This window comes from Watersipora subatra, chromosome 11 (assembly GCF_963576615.1).
Source record: "Watersipora subatra chromosome 11, tzWatSuba1.1, whole genome shotgun sequence".
Classification (NCBI taxonomy): domain Eukaryota; kingdom Metazoa; phylum Bryozoa; class Gymnolaemata; order Cheilostomatida; family Watersiporidae; genus Watersipora; species Watersipora subatra.
In genome coordinates, this window is record NC_088718.1 from 966073 (window position 1) to 985653 (window position 19581).

At 35.3% G+C, this 19581-nt stretch overlaps 1 protein-coding gene across 2 annotated transcripts in view; it reads right to left on the reverse strand.

The window, feature by feature from the left end:
- Positions 1 to 14935, reverse strand: part of LOC137407721 (beta-1,4-galactosyltransferase 4-like) — a 74649-nt gene extending 59714 nt beyond the window's left edge. Inside the window, exons 1-2 of one of the 2 annotated variants that reach the window (XM_068094092.1) lie at positions 14804 to 14935; positions 10910 to 10977 (exon numbers count right to left, since the gene is read on the reverse strand). The gene's annotated coding sequence lies outside the window, so the exon portion shown is untranslated. Of the gene's footprint in view, positions 1 to 10909; positions 10978 to 14270; positions 14307 to 14803 lie in introns of those variants that run through there. The other variant, XM_068094093.1, reaches the window with a different exon arrangement.
- Positions 14936 to 19581: the final 4646 nt, after the last annotated feature.

Below are 19581 nucleotides of genomic sequence, written 5' to 3' on the forward strand. Positions count from 1 at the left end.
TACATGTGAAGTAGTGTTGGGCCGGTAAGGAGTTATCCGCTTTTACCGACACCGAGTGATTATCAGTATCCGGAAAACCAATCATTTTCGGTGACAGCTAGTTATCAGCGGCCGGTTTGATATGACCGGTATTTATCCGCGAAAGCCTATCGGTAATTGGTTATCCGGAAAGATTTTTGTATTTGACAGGCTACAGCATTAATCTCCTGCAGCAACAGCAATCTCCTGCAAAATGAGCTGCTTATGAAAGAGCTCATTTTACGTCTCGCCCACAATCGCTATGTAACGGAATGAGAAAAATGAAAAAGAAAAATCGCGCGTATATTGATGTTATGGTTAATAGCAAAAACGCATCTTTGAGGAACACGCTAATTAAAAAGAGTCGCCCAGCGCACATTGGCAATCACAACTTCTTTTCTCAGACATTCTGAAAACACAACACATGCGAATTATATTATAACTCTTTCTTCAACGTTTTATATTTTATCAAATATAAAAAGTATATTACGTTTTATATTTGATAAAACCCCCGTTTGATATTTGATACGTTTGATATATTTATACATTTTATATTTGATTTATCCCCCCACCTGCATTATATAAAAATGGGCAGTAGGTAAGCTGAAGTTAAACACACACTGAAAACCATATACCGAACTACAGTACTGACAATACTGAACTTTCTTAGTTGGCAAAGGATACCAAAGATAGTAAATACCGAGGATACCGACACCGGGAAAACCGATAAAAAAGTGCAAGGATATCCTATCCGGCACTAAATTATATACCGGCCCAACACTAATGTAAAGCCACTACCAGTAGATCTGGTAGTTCCTTAACTTTGAAGGGCTTACCTATTGCAAAGTAGTTTTATGCTGTAAATAACATGATATATATATATATATATATATATATATATAAGTACAAATAGTTGATTATCCTATGTATATACTATAATAATATAATATACATATAAGTACAAATAGTTAATTATCCTATGTATATAATATAATAATATATACAACTATTTGTACTTACATAATAGATATATATATATATATATATATATATATACATGTATACATAAGTACAAATAGTTGATTGTCCTCCGTAAACACTCACTACAATTCCACGACTGAACATACATGTAAAACAAAGTAAAATTCAAAGAACCAAAAAACTACACAAATAGTAATAAATGGAGTAATTTTAATTGAAACAAAGATTTGATTTCAAACAAAATCAACTGACGAGTGACACATGAAAACGGATTTGTAAGGAACTAAATTGGACTTTCCAGATAAATTTTAGTCTATATATTAATCGTTTGATTTTGTCATGCCAACCCTGCCTACAATGCATGCTTGGTAACAGGATGGTGCTTATTTTAAATATAGTTCTATGGAAGGCCTGACTGAAAGATGATATAATTATAAGGAGTGGCCACACAGCAACCAAAGTGACGCTTTCCACATTTGAAGCTTTGAAGGAGAGGCAGCCGAAGTAATCCAGCCTAAGAGCTTTCTGTCTCAAGTCAGCCACAATCACTATGTTTCCATGATACGCAGTGCTTCGGAGTTGCGCTATCTCCGAATCATGGAAACGGCTTCTTCGGACTGAAATCACTGCGCACTGATCAGTGCGAAACCAGTGCAAATTCGCAGCAAGGAAATAGCGGCTGCGCATAGCTCTCATGCCGTGGAGACGGATTCATCGAGGGCCATAAACTAGTACAAAGGTTGTCCTGCTAATCTTGTTTTTTTTCTATTCTTCCGATCTTCTTTCACCTAAATTTAATTATGGTCTGCATTGACGAGGATGATGAAGTGATTACTTTCCTGGACATTGTTATCGATGCCAACACTTTTCGAAAAATAGGTGGCAAGTCCTAAATTAACGTTTAAATAATATATTACTTAAAAATACTTATTAAAAATATATTACTTTGCAAAAAGTGTGTTAAGGTTTGTAAAACCTTGTGAATGTGTATTGTAAATAAAAGTATAATGTCGACAGAATCATAAAAAGACCATTTATGATGTTCGGTATCCGTGATCGATTCTATTTCTCCATCAGGTGATTCGATTTATACAATTTCTCTTCTCTGGCTAATTTGCTGCAAACCACTGCGCAGCATGGAAACGTACAATCCCCTCAACTTCGGAGGGGCTGCTTCGCAGTACTGCGTACCATGGAAACATAGTGAATGTGGATTGGCCAACTCAATTGAATCTGACATTTGATCGAACAATATATTATTAGCGAATGCATTATTCTTTTTTCTGTCTCAAACTATTAATTCAGAATTCAGAAGAAATACAATCACACAACTAGCAAGCCGGATACACCCGGAACAGCGGTAATATTTCAAGTCAAAATGGGAGTATAACAGCACTTTCGAAGAATTGGCTGCCTCTGGTGAGTCATGTCCACATAGGAACTTCAGTGCTAATTAGCTGCTATGTATGCACACGGCTACATGCCAAGATAGCCGTGTCGCTCAAGCCAAGACAGCCACAAATATGCACTGTGAGACAATTCATCAACGTTGCAGGAAGTATTTAAACACTTTCATAGCAACTACAGTCAAACCTCTACTTGTACCTCCTCAAATGCGCACACCTTTAAACATGTGATGTGGACTGAGTGAATTTGAATGTAGAGGTTTGACAGTATATGAAATAAAACTTAAAAACCAATACAATGATTCTTGCTACCAACCTAAACCAAAACTGTCCAAGGTCTGTTCCCAGTACAGATCCAAGCGTGTCATTTCAATTGTATTACGTGAAAGAAATAACACACAACCATTGTGAAACCAACTAGTACCGTGAAACTCTAGCGGGCTAAACAGTGAGAGATCATCAGACGTGACGATAAAGTGCAGAGAATAAGAATGTGTACAACTATTCTAAAATACTAAAAGGCGAATGATTAGCGGTAGAGTGTTGGTCTGCTAAAAATTGAAGGGTTCAAATTCTGTATGAAACATCCTTTTATCCCAACCTTCAATCATGGCTTTCGACAGACAAACCCGACTCTTATTATAGTAAAGATTTATCACATTCCTTAGAACCTTTATTTGAAGGAAGTGGCGCACTATTTTTCAACCATTTCTATATAGTCATATATGGATGACTATATGACTAGTATGATTTTTCAACCATATAGTCATTTTATAACTATATTTACATAGGTTGCATATAAGCTCATGGCACTCTATTAGAGGTGACGTTTTAACAAAAAGTGGCGTTGTATTTTTCAAGCACCCATCAAATGTTGAGAAGATAAATTTAACCCTTTTACGGGTGAATTGAATGTCGCCTATATTTTGCACTCTCCTTCGGGCGGTGCGACATTAACTCTTCTGGATATAAGCAATTTGCTAACTTACTTCCAACTTGTTGTAGATCTTTAAATGAATATGCACAAGGTAGATTGTAAGAGGAAGATTATACGTGTCTCTACCAATTGATATCTATTGCTTGCAACTAACCAATGATTATCTCATAGCCTGTGTTACAAATGATCGAATCTTTAAAGTTTTTCAATACATTTTATAATTGAGAGAATTTTTTTAATTTATAACTATATTTACCAAGGTTGCATAATAGCTCATTGCACTCATCGATGTTTGCTACAGTTTGCAGCCAAAACTAGCTTCTCATGTGCAATAGAACAGAAGTTACAACCGGCGATCCGTTGGAAGTCGAGTTCAGATTACCGTTATCATACTATCAATTAATATGCTATAAATCTGCCAATTCATAATATAATAATAATATTATAATAATAATGGTCTTATAATAATAATCATATATCAAATGCTACAAATATATATATTTAAGAACGAGTGACAAACAAACCATAATTAAAATACATGCTAAACAAATATTAACATTTTAAAAACAAATATAATCGCATCATTTGCTTGGCCAGCTGCGTTCTGATTGTTGCTTCTGGTTGGAACCATTTCATATTCTTCAATACCTTCCGCAACATCTTCTGACCTCAACCCGTTTTCTGCGTAGCTGAGCTAGTCGATATTTGCGTCCAAACAATTTTTTAGCAGGGCGAGACTTTTACTCGATGCCATTTTAAATAGAAGCTTCTAGAGCAAATAAAAAGAACCAGCATGTATTCAAAATAGCCACAAAATTTTAGCCTCAAAATACGTGTAGTAGAACATTTTCCATCTTGATTGCGAAAACATTTTCCCACATGCATCGAAGCATCAAGGCCGCGTTAAAAAAAGTACTATTAGCCTGGTACAGTTACTACTTACTACTTATTTCTATAGTGTTGCAATCAACGTTTTTAACAAAAAATCCTAAAGACTTGGAGTTGGTAAACAGAGTTCGATACGAACAGTAACAATGAGCGAATTGATAGCTATTAATGTAGTAAATGATGTAAACTCATTAGGCCTATTAGTAGTTTTGTGGAATCTTTTTTACTGACCACTTGCTATTATAGGTTTATAAAGATTAAGAATGTCGAATAGTATTGGTCAAATAGAAGTGGCGTTCAATTAAAGGATGTGGCTCCATTTTCCAACCCTTCTCTCATAGTGGTGCTGAAATAGAGGTGGCGCTGAAATAGAGGTGGCGCTGAAATAGAGGTGGCGCTGAAATAGAGGTGGCGCTGAAATAGAGGTGGCGGTGAAATATAAGTGGCGCTGAAATAGAGGTGGCGCTGAAATAGAGGTGGCACTGAAATAGAGGTAGTGCTGAAATAGAGGTGGTGCTGAAATGGAGGTGGTGCTGAAATAGAGGTGGCGCTCAAATGAAGGTGGTGTTCAAATATACTTTTTACAGCGTGTCACACATAAATTAGTCATGTTTCTGCTTTTTTATAAAAACAGCTTAGAAAACGCTCAAACCCATTTAGAAATACTGGGAATGCCATTAACTTTCATTAGAAGCCTGATATAGTCATTATATTTCCATGATGTGATTACTCCACATCTGCAGAATGGTAGCATCAAAAATCAGCACATCAAGCACGTTTTGTTACTAGCAAGTGTTTACTCAATGTTTCATGCTTGCAAAAAATGGAAACGACTCTTGCGCAAGAAATGCAACAAAAGCTATTCCATTCTAAACATTTTTTACATTTCAACCACTCTGGTTTCGATTTCAGTACTGAATGCGCCACTTATGCCATCTGGTATAAAAATCCCTATCTTTTTAACAATGCGCCCCATGAATCCACAACATGTGAATGTTCATTGAAAGCATCAATCGCATAGCAACGCAAGCTCAGCTCATAACCAGAATCATCCGAAGCATAGTGGAAGATTTTCTCTCAATTCTTCGACGAATATCGCATTGTCTTAACTCGACAAAATTGTTAAACTTGGTAACATTTCCTGGACTACCTAGGAATAACAAGTCTTTATAAAGACTATTGTCTGAGAAACATTAAACATGGTGTAATCTTTGCTATCAGGTCTGAAGGCATAAGAATTACACTTGAAGCTAGACCTTCACAATATGGCGATTTAATTGATGGGTATTTTAAGGTGGAGGATTTGAAAATCGTATAAATTATTTTGGTATCTCCCGCATGACGATTTTCAGAGTGAGCGATACTGGAACTAAAATGCACAGGCCTTTTAGTCTTAAAATAAGCTCATTCCATGACCTCCCACACATAAGGGCATTCAGTAAATAAATGTTTCCAATTATTACAAACACAAAACAGGTTCTTTTTAAGTTTTGAGTTAAAATATACAAAAAAATAATATATTTTATGCATAAAGATATCTCGGTATATAGCGGAATCGTCTATTTGTAATATGAAACCATCTGATAATTTTTGAAAATCGAGCTCTACTTGAAGCTTGTTCCTTGCAAGTGAATAGATTCTTATAACGCAATATTTAGGAAATGGCAGAGCATAAGAACTGTAGGCTGTATAAATCAGTATGGTGCTAACATATGTAGGTGAATCAGATGCAAAGAAAAACTATTGCAATGCCACATACAGCAAACTAGATGAATTCCAACAGCCAATATTTGTTTATTCGTTGTTATTAGTCGAACCAGACTAAACAGAGAAAGCTTCCCACACCCTATTATCAGGCCTGTACATCATGGCAATTACAGTGAATGAATTTGTGAAAGATAAATCAACTTAATGGCTCGACTTATTAAGTTCTAGAAGCAGGTCTGGCAGCCGTAAGTATATTCACTGAAAACAAACAAAAAGAGGAATTACTGGTTACATAAAAATGATAAGCTACAGCCAGCGATAAAAATTATCTGCTGGAGAAATAATGAGATTGATGCGTTGCGCAAAAAGGTTGATGTGAAGGCAAATACAAAAAGATGGCAGGAAATGGTGCATTATGGATCTGAAGATGTTTGACAAATAGAAATGTGCGCGAATAAAAGGTTTTAATACACAGCGATATATCAATTTTTGAAATGCCAACTTTTAAAATTATGTGATTTAAAAATATAGGAAGCATTTTGCATGAGATGATTGATTTAGCGAAAAAGGGCGAATGAAGTGGCAAATTTTGTGTGTTCCAAAGATTCTTTAATAAATCTAGGCATTTTACAAAAATGGTTTTGAAAGCCAAGTCAGTAGAGTTGATTATTACTTGCTGTTTATTTTTAAATACATTAATAGTTTTTAATGTCTAGTCTTCAATACTATAAACTCACTGTTCAGAGAATTCACTAGCATATATCTTGGGGAATATATATAACAGTACGACCAAAAATATCCAAATCGTTAGGCCTAAAAAGAATAGCTGAAACGTTGCACTGACACAAATCTGCCACTGAAAGTCCGCCATAAAAACAGAAAAGTAGAGAGACAGAGATCAGAAAAAGAGAGTTTGTGGTGAAATAATAATCAATTAAGCTGATGGAAAGCATGGTAAATTTATAAATGGAAGCGGAGATACATTATATCGTGTGACATTACCGGCAAGCGTGTCACATACACAGTAGATAAGTGTCAATATAAATATTTCATCACGTCACAAAATTAAACTACAATATTTCCACAATGGCAGTTATTTGACATGACTCTTTGCGCCAAACGATTTTCATCTTTCCTAAATCAGTCAAGCGTGAACTTGTTTCCTTGTTCGCAATTTTCACGTTTGCTGGTAGCCGTAAGTTTAGAGCTTGCAACTTTATTTATTGTGGATTGACAGGATGGAGAGCAATCCATACTTTCTGCCATTTTAGCCAAGTCAGCAGCCTAGGCATTGATCAGACTCGGCAAGTGCTGTCCGTGTAGGATCAATAGTAAATCCAGCTAATTGGTATTTCCTCAGAACAGTTTGAAATTGCTCACACTTTGATGAGTACTTTTTGTGTTTTTGAAAAATTAATGATAATAGCTTGCCATAAAAATTAATTTAATCGAACCGTGAACATCTGAAGAATAAGAAAACAGCATTACAAATGACCTTGAACATACAGCTTGATGGTCAAGATTTCAACTGAGCAAGGTATTGATGAAAGATCATGACATTTACCAAGAACTGGCAAAATGTAATCGCCCAAAAAGTGTTTAACAACTTTAAATTTTAAATTAGGTTTTCAGCTCAATTCAGCTTATGTGAAATGAAGAAATTGGATAAAAAAACGAGGACACCACCCATGAAAGATCTTGAACCTTTTAATTGATATAAAATTAAGACTTGAAAGATTTGGAAAGATGCGTTTTTGGGATAAGATGACTATGTAAGTGATAAACACTGCTCAGCTCTTTTCATCAGCGAAAATCTTACCATCAGAAATAAAAAAGTGATACAGGTCCACCATCTCAGGTACTAGTTATCATTCGTTTGTAAATGTCAACGACATTGCGCCAGGAAAGACAGCCATTAGTTTTCCCATAGACAATAGATTGATGTTTCTACACAAACCATAAGGTATTGATAAGTATTGATGAGCATCCTATGGTTATATATCACTATCCTATCGCCATAAGTATTGAGGAGCATGAGATTTATTTGCTACTTTGAAGTAGTTTATCAGTCTAACATGTCGCGCCATAAGTATTGCGTACAACTTCTCAGGTAGAATATGTTTAACTAACAGAATTTGCATAAACGTATTTATTTATTTGGCCATGATTTAATTAACATTCCTATTAGGTTTGTAATGAAAAAAATTCCTTGAAAGAAAAAATGGTCAAAAGTGTTTTGTTTTTATATTACTGATACATAAGTAATATAATCAGTACAATATATATCTATATATTATATACAATGTATATTAATATATATATATATATATATATATATATATATATATATATATATATATATATATATATATATAGTAATATATACAGTGAAACCTCGGTTCTTGAACCTTTCAGTTCTCGACCAACTCGGATCTCGACCAAAAAAATTTGAGATTTGTTCGTCTTAGACCTCGACCATAAATTGGGTTCTCGATGCAACCGGAACATGCACATTTGAATTAAACGTTCGGAACAGCTCCGGAAACAGCATGTCTATACGTTTAACAACCTTGTTATGAGCCACTTTCTGAAAAAGTTGAGATAATAATGACACTATTAGTAGCCACCTGTTTCACCAAGCGTGAGACGAGCAATAGCCTTCTGGCAATATTAGGAATAGCCAATTTAGATAACACTGGCTTTGGGAGCTAATTGATGACACAGAGGGAACGCATCCCTTGAGTATCACCTAGGAGAGCTAACTATTCCCTGGGAGAAAATGATGATGAGTCATGAAATGAATGAGTTGAGATTACAAGGAATGACACAATCAGTATGTCAATTGAAATGATCAGAAGTTATTCTTATTATATGCAAGCGATTCTCTGTGCTAGCAGCAGTATATCTCCTAGCAAATCTGTATGAATCGAAACTAATGACTTCCATGAGAACAAACAGTGCGATCAATACATCAACATGCCACACAACCGAACATGATTGTCACTATAAGAGACCCTCCTCAAATGACTTTTTCATCTTTGAAGAACTTGTAAAAATTCCACTTTCTGTATTTATTATTGATTTCTTATGAGTTTCTGTTCTAATTAGGATATTCTAAGTATATGACCAAATCTTAACAAATGTGACAGACATTTTTTCCAAATGTGATACTAATAAAGTAGTATTTGAGGGAAGCTGAATGAAAAGTATAGAGGCAGCATATCATTCTAGAATATTCCTGGGTTAGTAGCTGTTAGTAACAGTAAGGGCCCTACAGTTGCACCACACTAGGGTACAACAGCTGGTCCAACTTGTTGCACAAACATAGTCATCTTCTCAACAACTGAGAGGCAAGTCTATGTACATGTAATAAATCTATCAATTGTAGCGATTTTATTTCAAAGGGTAAATATAACCTCTACTACCCTATGAACCCTTGACATTAAAATTTGGATACAAGAAAAACAACATGAGTGAGACAAGCTTGTTGCTTCTTAACTCATTCGCACCCGATGAATTTCTAGGCGATTAACCCCAAATACCGCCAATTTTTCAGAAAACTGTCGTAATTCAAATTACTACTACAGGAGACAGACTTGAGATAATTTATTCAATCAAATTTCAAAAGAACCAACCAAGTCTCCTCTTTCAAAATATATTACATTCATATAGACACATTGTATCCCTTCTAAAATAAATTGTAAATAAATCTTTTCTATGAATCTTATCTATAAATCTTTGTAAATAAAATACTTTAATCGTAGAAGATATTTCAACAGAAACTAGATCACAACTATAGCTAATCTAAAACCTGCTTCTGCAATCCCCTTTTAAGCCTGGTTCCATATACGTCGCAAAGCACCGGCGACAGCACCGCAGGCTATTAGCGGTGAAATGGGAACGTACGCGCCGGGTACCGCCGAGGATCGCCGGTAGTTGCCAGCGGCATCGCAATGGTTTAGCGCTGTTCAATTTTCGCAAACGGCCGCAGGCAAAACCTTCCCGAAATGCACTGTACGGGTAAAGGTCACCATTATAGGAACGAACATTTTATTTGATTACGCAATTATGTTTACGATATTATTAACGATGTGGCTTTTATGTGAACAGATGCCGCCGAGCCTAGCGTTGCAAGCATTTTGCTGCGCGTGGTACCCCGGAGTCACGCAATCGATATGGGAACCAGGCTTAAGTACTAACAATCACTACGTTTCCACGATGCGCAGTACTTTGGAGTTGCGCTCTCTCCGAATCATGGAAATGGCGTCTTCGCACTGATCAGTGCGAAGCCAGTGCAAATTCGCTGCAAGGAAACGGCAATTGCGCAGTGGCTGCGCATAGCTCTCTTGCTGTGGAGACAGATTCATCGAGGGCCATACAATAGTTCAAAAGTTATCCCGCTAATCTTGTTTTTTTTCTATTCTTACGATCTTCTTTCACTTAAATTTAATTATTTACAAGGATGATGCACCGGCATGAGGCACCCACAAGGATGATGAGGTGATAACTTTGTTATCGATGCCAACACTTTTCGAAAAATAGGTGGCAAGTCCTAAAGTAACGTTTAAATAATATATTATTTAAAAATACTTACTAAAAATATATTACTTGGTAAAAATTGTGTTAAGGTTTGTAAAACCTGGTGAATGTTTATTGTAAATAAAAGTATAATGACAACAGAAGCATAAAAAGACTGTTTCTGACGTTCGGTATCCATGATCGATTCTATTTCTCCATTAGGCGATTCGATTTATACAATTTCTATTCTCTGGCTAATTTGCTGAAAACCACTGCGCAGCATGTAAATGTACTATCCTCTCGACTTCGGAGGGGGCTGCATCGCAGTACTACGCATCATGGAAACATGGTGATTAAACGCTGTTGGTGACCACTTTTAATCCAAAATCAAAATTGTGTTCAGATGCTAAAATAATTTAGGATAGCTCACATAAATCATTTTTTGAATACTTACGTCTATACTGATACTTGTGATTGCTTTGTGTTTGTCATCATCAACTTCATGTTAGTAGGTAAAGCAGTCTAAAATGCATGAGAAGTGTTTATAAATTTTGGTGCAGAGAGTATGGCTGCCTAGATTACTCCTTTTTCTCTATATCCATCTTAATATTTTAAAACATGCTACCCACTACATAAATAAATATAAAATGATTTCCTCACTTCTGTTATACAACACACACATATATATATGTATACAATATATACATATATGTTGTATATAAATATATATATACAGTCAAACATGGATAACTCGCCCTCGGATAGCTCGAACACATGGTTAACTCGAACGGTTTTGTTTGGTCCGTTCCCACGCAATGATAAATTGCTTCAGATAACTCGACCTCAACTTTGTTAACTCGAACAGTTTTTTGCCCAACGGCTACCGAAATGGTTGCTATCGCTTTAGAATATCACTTTATTCCAAGCCATAGAGATAAACCTCAACTTTTAGTAGTTCATAGGCGTCGTTATTACCATCATCGGCAAAATATTTTTGTCTACGGCTTTTCAAAAGTAGAGGTGGAACGAGACATGAGACGTCTCGAGTATCGACCTGTCTCGTCTCGGTCTCGTCTTAACTATTGCCAAACTCGAGACAGGAAATAGAACTAAAGCGCCTGCGCACGGTCGTTAAAACATGGCTTCTTGCGATAGCAACAACTCCATATATTGTAATGGATTGCAGGCAACTGCCTTTAAAGTTATACCAGGTCCGTTACTACCTGTTGCTATTGATTATGTTGGCCACCGAGTCTAATCTGGTAGTCCAGAAAACGGCCCTGTTAATATATTGTAGTTCGGTTCTGTGTCCTTAAAACAGATACCGGGTGTATCCAATTACCCTCCGAATAATCCAATTTAATAAATAAGACTATTGGGGGTAAAATGTCTGTATTTTATCGTATCGTGTCTAAACACCAACTGTCCTTCATAAAATTCGGGCCTCTTTTATATACTACCAATTGCGGATAAAACTTGCCCGGACACGGAGAAACGAACGAAAGGCTGTGTCGACCATAGTCCGTGTTCGGCTAATAATGACGTTATTGTTAGTTCAATATAAGAATATACATGTACATGTGTACAGTAATTCATATAATTTCATGAGTACAATTTAAATATAATTCACATACTACAGTTAATACACAAACTAAACTTAACATTGTTGAAACGATAAGAATGAAAGTGTTATCGTGTGTTCTTTTAGTTGCGGTATTTCTTTGTAGAGCGACGGCTATCGGTTTCATTACACATTACATTAAAAAGTAAGACGTATTTAATAGATGGTAAAAATATGCATGTACAAAGCAATATGTTTATAACAATTATTATCAATCAAGCTCAAAATTCTTAGAAATATATAACTTCGGTATTTTAGAGCTGTTTGTGTTACTTTTGTTTACAAAAACTACATGCATATCACTATTAAAATGTTGTATTTAAATCGTTTACACCAGGTGAAAATTCAATTTAAAAAGAGGCTTATCAATTTTATATATACTAAGTACGCTAGTACTTGTGTAGTGAAATCATGACCAAATGCGCATTATTTTACTGTCTCGTGTCTCGAATTTTTACAAGACACTGTCTCGAGTCTCGTCTCCAACTTAAAAAACCTGTCTCGTTCCACCTCTATTCAAAAGGTTTGGTAAAATTTGATTTTTACCAAACATCCGCTTAGCGATAGTCCTTCGAAGGCAAGAAAAAGCGAGGTAACCTTGGCATAAACTTGAAGAAAAATCGACAAAATTGATCTTAGTTTAAACGCTAAAAAATATGTCTTTTTTTCTGAGCATTTCAACAGCAATCAAGTTTTGCCAATCTTGATCTGAAAAACGTCCTGACAGTCACATAACCTAAAACAACAAATCTCAAGTGATAGAAAAATCTATACTTTCTGGTGAAAACATTTTAAACTTTACATTAGAAGCATTTAATTCAAAACAAGCCATTTATGCTTTGATTTATATTATATTTTGTATATGTATATGTATTTACTAATAAATATATGGTCGTGTGACAGTGCTCTGATAACTTGAACGCTCTGATAACTCGAACACTTTCACTCGGTCCCGTGAAGTTTGAGTTATCCATGTTTGACTGTATATCAATAAAAGCGTAAAATTCGAGCAGAGCGTTTAATAAAAAAATCAGAGCAAGTTAAAATCAGTAAAACAGACTATAATTTTAGATAAAACACTTTATTACTAAAGTGTTACCAGTAAAGCGTTTTATCTAAAGTAATAGTCTGTTTTGTTGATGATATATATTAATATACACATGTATTAATATATAGGCGTATACCCTTCCTATGAGGCACGGCAACAACCAGCAACCTGACTCACTCTACCAAAATGACGCAATATTGCTTAGAATTACCAACTTACTAAATAGCATACAATTCAGCGCGAAGATATAGGGGAGGGTGGGGCAAGTTGCAAAAAAAATGCATTTTCGGCTCTAAAGTTTTACTAAAATATTGGAATTTAATTTAAATAATCACATATGATGCAGAAATATGTTTGACTCTTGTATGCTAAACGCCAATTCTGCTGGTTGTATACTTTGGAACTTATCACATAAGTACTAATTGCATAATTGGTACGTTGAAACACCCTTGACTTTCATAGTAAATTTTAGTTCAAGCATTGCGTTTTCTTAAAATTTATTTTTAGCCAAACAATTCAAATTTCCACTAATTATCTGAGCAAAAAAAACTTGATAAGGGTTGGCTATGAACTTCAAAACACTGTGTAGGCTACAACAATCACGACAAACAAACTTCCACAGTACAACAAACATATACAGCCTACATGTTGTTCTAAAGATCAAACTTTTCTTTCTATATATTAGTATTCGCATTCATGATATAAATATTGTCCAGTAATTTAGGGGTTCATCACGAGGATTAACTTTTACATGTCATCAAAGGTTATATATCAAACTGTAGCTTCAACTCTACTTGAGGTGTCCTGTTCCATAAGAGTAGAGTTTAGAGTTGAAATAAAGTTTTAGATATCTTTGCAACTAGCCCTCTATTGTTATCATTAAAACATGTTGCAACTGGTCCAATACCCTTTGTGTTTTAACGTGCCCCAAATGACTCTGAGTAACCAAAATGTTCATAACAACTCAGGATAATGTTACATCATGAAGTTGGTGGGTACATTGTGAACAGAAATTGTCTATAGCTGCCTCCACGGACTTTTGTTAACATGGGATGATGTACAAAGAAGATATGCAATTCTCTAAATTTGAATACAAAAACAAAAGAGCAAAAAATTACCAATAAATTTTACAAAATCATGACTCACCTAAATTGCTGTTCTTTTCATTTCATACAATCAAGATATCTCTTAAGATGACCTAAAAAGCTTTTTAGTTAGTGAGGTAAAAATTCAAGATGTAAACAAGCAAGAAATTTGAGGTGTGTTTCAACGGGTCCGGCGTTGCAAAGTGCCCCACCCTTCCCTGGGTTTAATGGCGTTTTCAAGTTGATGAAACAAACAACAACAACAACAATACATAGCTATGTAATAAGTTCGCCCATAAAAACACTGGTGCAGATTGAATAACGGAACTGAGCCACTTCGAATAAAGCACTAGCAGCTTATAAGGATGAAACGCTTGCTTTTTTAAAAATGGCGGTTACCATATCTAAATCTTAAAATCCAAAAAACTTGACTTTTTAATACTCAAACACATCGACATTCTATAAGCTAAAGATTAGTGACAAAAGTGATAAAATCGATGAATAGATTTCAATAATGGCCACGATAATAGAAAGTTTATAGAATAATCCGTGCGTTAGTTTAACTAACTAACGAACATAGTAGAAGTATCTTACCTAATATGTGTAGTATTACAATTCGAACACAATAGAGATGGGAATGGTATTGCAAAATTTTTTAATCCAAGTAACCTTAGTCAAATTAACTACAATCGTAAATTACTCGCTCATTATTCTCAAGGAAGGTGACCGATAATGAAGCCTTTAAACTTTCATGGCCACTTATCAACCAATCACTGTATATGCCAAACATGCGTATACTGAGGATAACAATCTTTCTGGTAGCGATCACGTTTGGGCCGTTTATAAAAAAAAGTTGGTTCCAGTTCTATGAATAAACTCAGCGCATAAAGCGTAGTGGTTACAACTCCTGACGAAGTGGCAGTTATCACTTCGTCAGGAGTTGTAGCCACTACGCTTTATGCCAACACTAAACTATCTGTGTTGAGTATAAAATTGGAATCACAGTTGTCTGGGTTGAATGTAAATATGGACGCGATAGCATCAAAGACAAGCCACCAGTCAGAAACAATCAGTGAAGATATGACTGATGTAGTGGTCAGAGAGTTAAAGGAAAGGGAGCTCCGAGCAAAGAATGCCGTGTTCACTGGTAAAGCCACTCAGGAAAAAGTTGCACTGTTTTTGAAGAAAGTGAACATAGAAATGTGTACAATTAAAAAAATAGGAAAGCCCGAAACTACAACTTATTTAGTTGAATTTGAAACCCAAGCTGGTAAATGAAAAGTTATTGGTAAGGCTAGAGAGATATGCAACTCTTGTATTGAGCTCAATGGAATGTATGTGAATCCTGACCTTACGAGATCTGAAAGGGAAACTCAGTATTAACTAAGACAAGAATGTAGACGCAGAAGAGGGCTGGGAGAAAATGTTAAGATAAAGAGAGGGCTCATAGTATCAGCCGGATAGGATAAACCAAGAGGGAATAACTCTTGCTTAAAACCTAATTCCAAGGATCACACAGTAAAAGTAAACATTGACAATGGCTTTGCTATATTATATACTAATATTAGATCTCTTAGAAACAAAAAAGATAATTTAGAGTAGGAAGTACTTGCTAATCCTAATATCAAAATAATTTGCATTACTGAAACAATGTTAGAACCTACAATAAAGGATGGGGAAGTAACAATTTCACATTTCAACATTTTTCGAAGTGATCGTAATCAGTTTGGGGGTGGGGTATCAATATATGTTCATGAAAGTTTTGATACTTCTGTCGTAGAAGTTACCTCATCGGCAGAAGCTGTCTGTGTTGAACTGACATCTGAAAAAAATTCGTCTCTAGTATTGCTTTGTGTATATTGACCACCGAATAATAATGATGGGCTTTTAATCCCCTCACTGTTCAAAGAAGTAGTAACACTATCTTCTGGTATACACGCTCTATTGCTGATATGTGGTGATTTCAATTTACCACATATCAATTGGGTTGAAAACACTATTCACGGTTCAAAAGCATTGTATGAGCCATTTATGTCTGTCATTGCTGATCTGGGTTTGGCCCAACATATTTTCCATCTAACACATATACAAGGCAATATATTAGATCTCACCTTTAGTAACGAACTTATAGTGCATGATGCAACAGTAGCTCCTCCAGTGCTTAGTGATCACTCTTTTAAAAATATCCCCCTGAAATTTCCATGCAAGTCTATCCAAAACTCTGATTGTAAGATCATCCATCAATATAGTAAAGCAGACATGACAAAAGCATTTAATGTCTATGCCAAATGGGATTCGGATATCCAGAATGCTATTAAACAAAAACATTCTATCGATGAAGTGTACAACATTTTTGTTCAGTCCCTATTTCACCTTCGGGACAATTGTACACCAAAACTAACACTAAAAAATCAGAAATTAGGGCCCTTATGGATGACTAAGTCTCTAAAAAAATCCTTACAACTTCAGAAAAAACTCTACAATGAAATAAAAAGGTGTCCATCAGCATATGACAACAATAGGTACAAGTGCATCCGCAAGAAAAATAAATTACTTGTTAGAAAAGCGAAAAAGAGCTATCTCAATAAAAAATTATACAAGCCACTTTTAAATGGCAATTCTAAAGCATTCTACAGTTACCTTCGCCAATGCAATAGTAACAGTTCAAATGTTATTCCTACCTTGAAGTATAATAGTAACACTATATCCACACCGAAAGCTAAAGCTGATTCTTTCAATACTTTTTTTGAATCAGTTTTTACAGTTGATGGTGGAACCCAATGTCATAGCTTCAATACTGAGAAGATCTCTGATAAAACATTATTTGACATTGATAGCTTAGGAGTCCTACAGTTGCTCAATAACTTGGACACCACCAAGTCCTGTGGACCTGACAATGTGACAGGCATCATGCTAAAAACATTTGCTTCGGTGGTGTATAATAGCCTTTCTTCAATCTTTGCATACTCTCTGGCAATAGCAAAACTACCTTCGATTTGGAAACTTTGGTAGAGTCCAACCTATACACAAAAAGGGAGGCAAACAAATACCAAACAATTATAGACCTATTTCCCTCACTAGCATAGTGTGCAAGCTTTTAGAACACATAGTTTCCTCATATTTGCATAAGATTTTTAAGGAGGGTAACATTTTTGTAGACAGTCAACATGGTTTTCGACCTCATAGGTCTTGCGAGACTCAATTAGCTCATACTGTTGGACACCTTTCACACCTATATGATCAAAAACAAACAACTGATGTTATAATATTAGACTTTTCTAAAGCATTTGACACGGTTAATCATCGAAAACTGATCTTTAAACTATCACATATTGGTATTAACAATGTCTTGTTTTCCTGGATATCTGACTTTCTTAGCGATCGACATCAATTTGTTGAAATCGAGGGTCAGAGGTCTAACACAAAACTAGTCTGTTCAGGTGTGCCACAGGGCTCAGTTTTGGGCCCTTTGCTTTTTTTGATATATATCAATGATTTACCATCTTGTCTTCAATCACAGTGTCGTCTTTTTGCCGATGATGCAATACTGTATAACACGAGTGACAAATTAACGCTTTTAAAACAAGACCTTTCTGCATTAGAGGCTTGGGTTTCTAAGTGGCAAGTGAAATTTAATGTTGACAAGTACACATTCTTACAAATTGGTAAAAACATTAATAGCCACCCTGGATATACTTTCTGTGGACAAAATCTAAATAAAGTGTCTTCTTTTCCTTATCTCGGATTACCACTACAAGCAGATCTAAAATGGAATGAACACATAGACAAAATAACAACTAAGTCTACACAGAAGTTGGCAATGATCAGAAGGGTGCTAAAATCTGCAGATACCCTACAAAAAAGATTGCCTATTTTTCTTTAGTAAGGCCAACACTAGAATATGCCTCACAAATCTGGGATCCCTATCAAAATAAACATGTCAAACAACTTGAAAAGTTGCAAAATAAAGCACTACGATTTATTTTTAACATTAAGGGCCAGATAAGTTTTACAAAATTACGAGAAGATACAAGTGTTGAGTCCTTACAGGAAAGAAGAAGAGAGGGTAGGCATAAAATGTTTGTAAGATGTGCTGCCGAGGTCATAGAACCACCATTCAAATGCGAAAACATAGGATACAATACCCGCAAAAGTCAAACACCTATACTCCATATATAAGAACTAATGTATTCTATCAGTCCTTTTGGCCCCATACACTAAGAGAGTTAAGATCCTGATAAGATGAACCCTTAGGACAGAATAAAATAAATGTATGTAAAAATGTACATATGTATATATAAATAAATAAATAGAAAAACACAATATAATTTTAAAAAAAAATCTTATTTTGAAACCACTTATTAGTGTGAACACACCATGTTCCCACGCCCCTTACGCACCTGCTGTGTGGTCTAAGTGGGAAATATAATAATAATAATAATAATAATAATAAACACAGTTCATAGGAATGCAAAGTTTGCCTCGAGGTAAAAAGGATGAGAATTTGTTACCGTACGTATAAGTTCTTTTCAGCTTTCTGTGTACATAAAATAGTAGAACAATGATACATACAGTAACATACACCATGAAAATCTAGGATAAAAATACCTTCGTTAGTGACATCAACAACAAAGTCATCAGTGAAAAGCGTAAGCGGGTCTACGTGTGCTCAAAACACAACATTTAATCATGGAAGTATTCACCTCAAGCCTTTGATGAAAAATCATCTTCATGGAGCACTTGCTTTTTCTTCGTTGTGGCTTTTATGTTTAAAACACTGCCTGATTGTTTTGCATATAAGCTACCATTTACATTAAAGGTTGACTTGCAACAAAATTCAAATTACAATTATTTGGTATCAGCAATGATATACAGCACCTCATGGGGGGCTGTATATCATTGCTGATATACAGCAATGATATACAGCTGTATATCATTGCTGATATACAGCAATCTTCTGATACCAATCATATACAGCCCCCATGGGGGGCTGTATATGATTGGTATCAGAAGATTCACCATGTCTTATATCTGTCAATTCTAACATAGATGAAATCTGAGAATCATTTAAGACTGGAGTTGTAATAGCGGCTGAGGCCTCAATTTCTCACTACCCTCTTAAAGCAAGAAAACAGAAATTTTGGATAAAACAGACTAGCATAAAAGAGATTTACAAAAGAAATGAACTGTTCAAAACATGTAAAAAGTACCCTACTGCCGAAAACAAAACGATGCTTCAGCTACAGATAAAAATGTAAAAAACTTATAAGACAGGAGGATAACAACTTCCTACATATTCACATCTGTCATAAATTGACAGAAGGTAATAACAACCCTCTCTTCCAGTTTATATCAGCAAAAAGAAGCTCCAG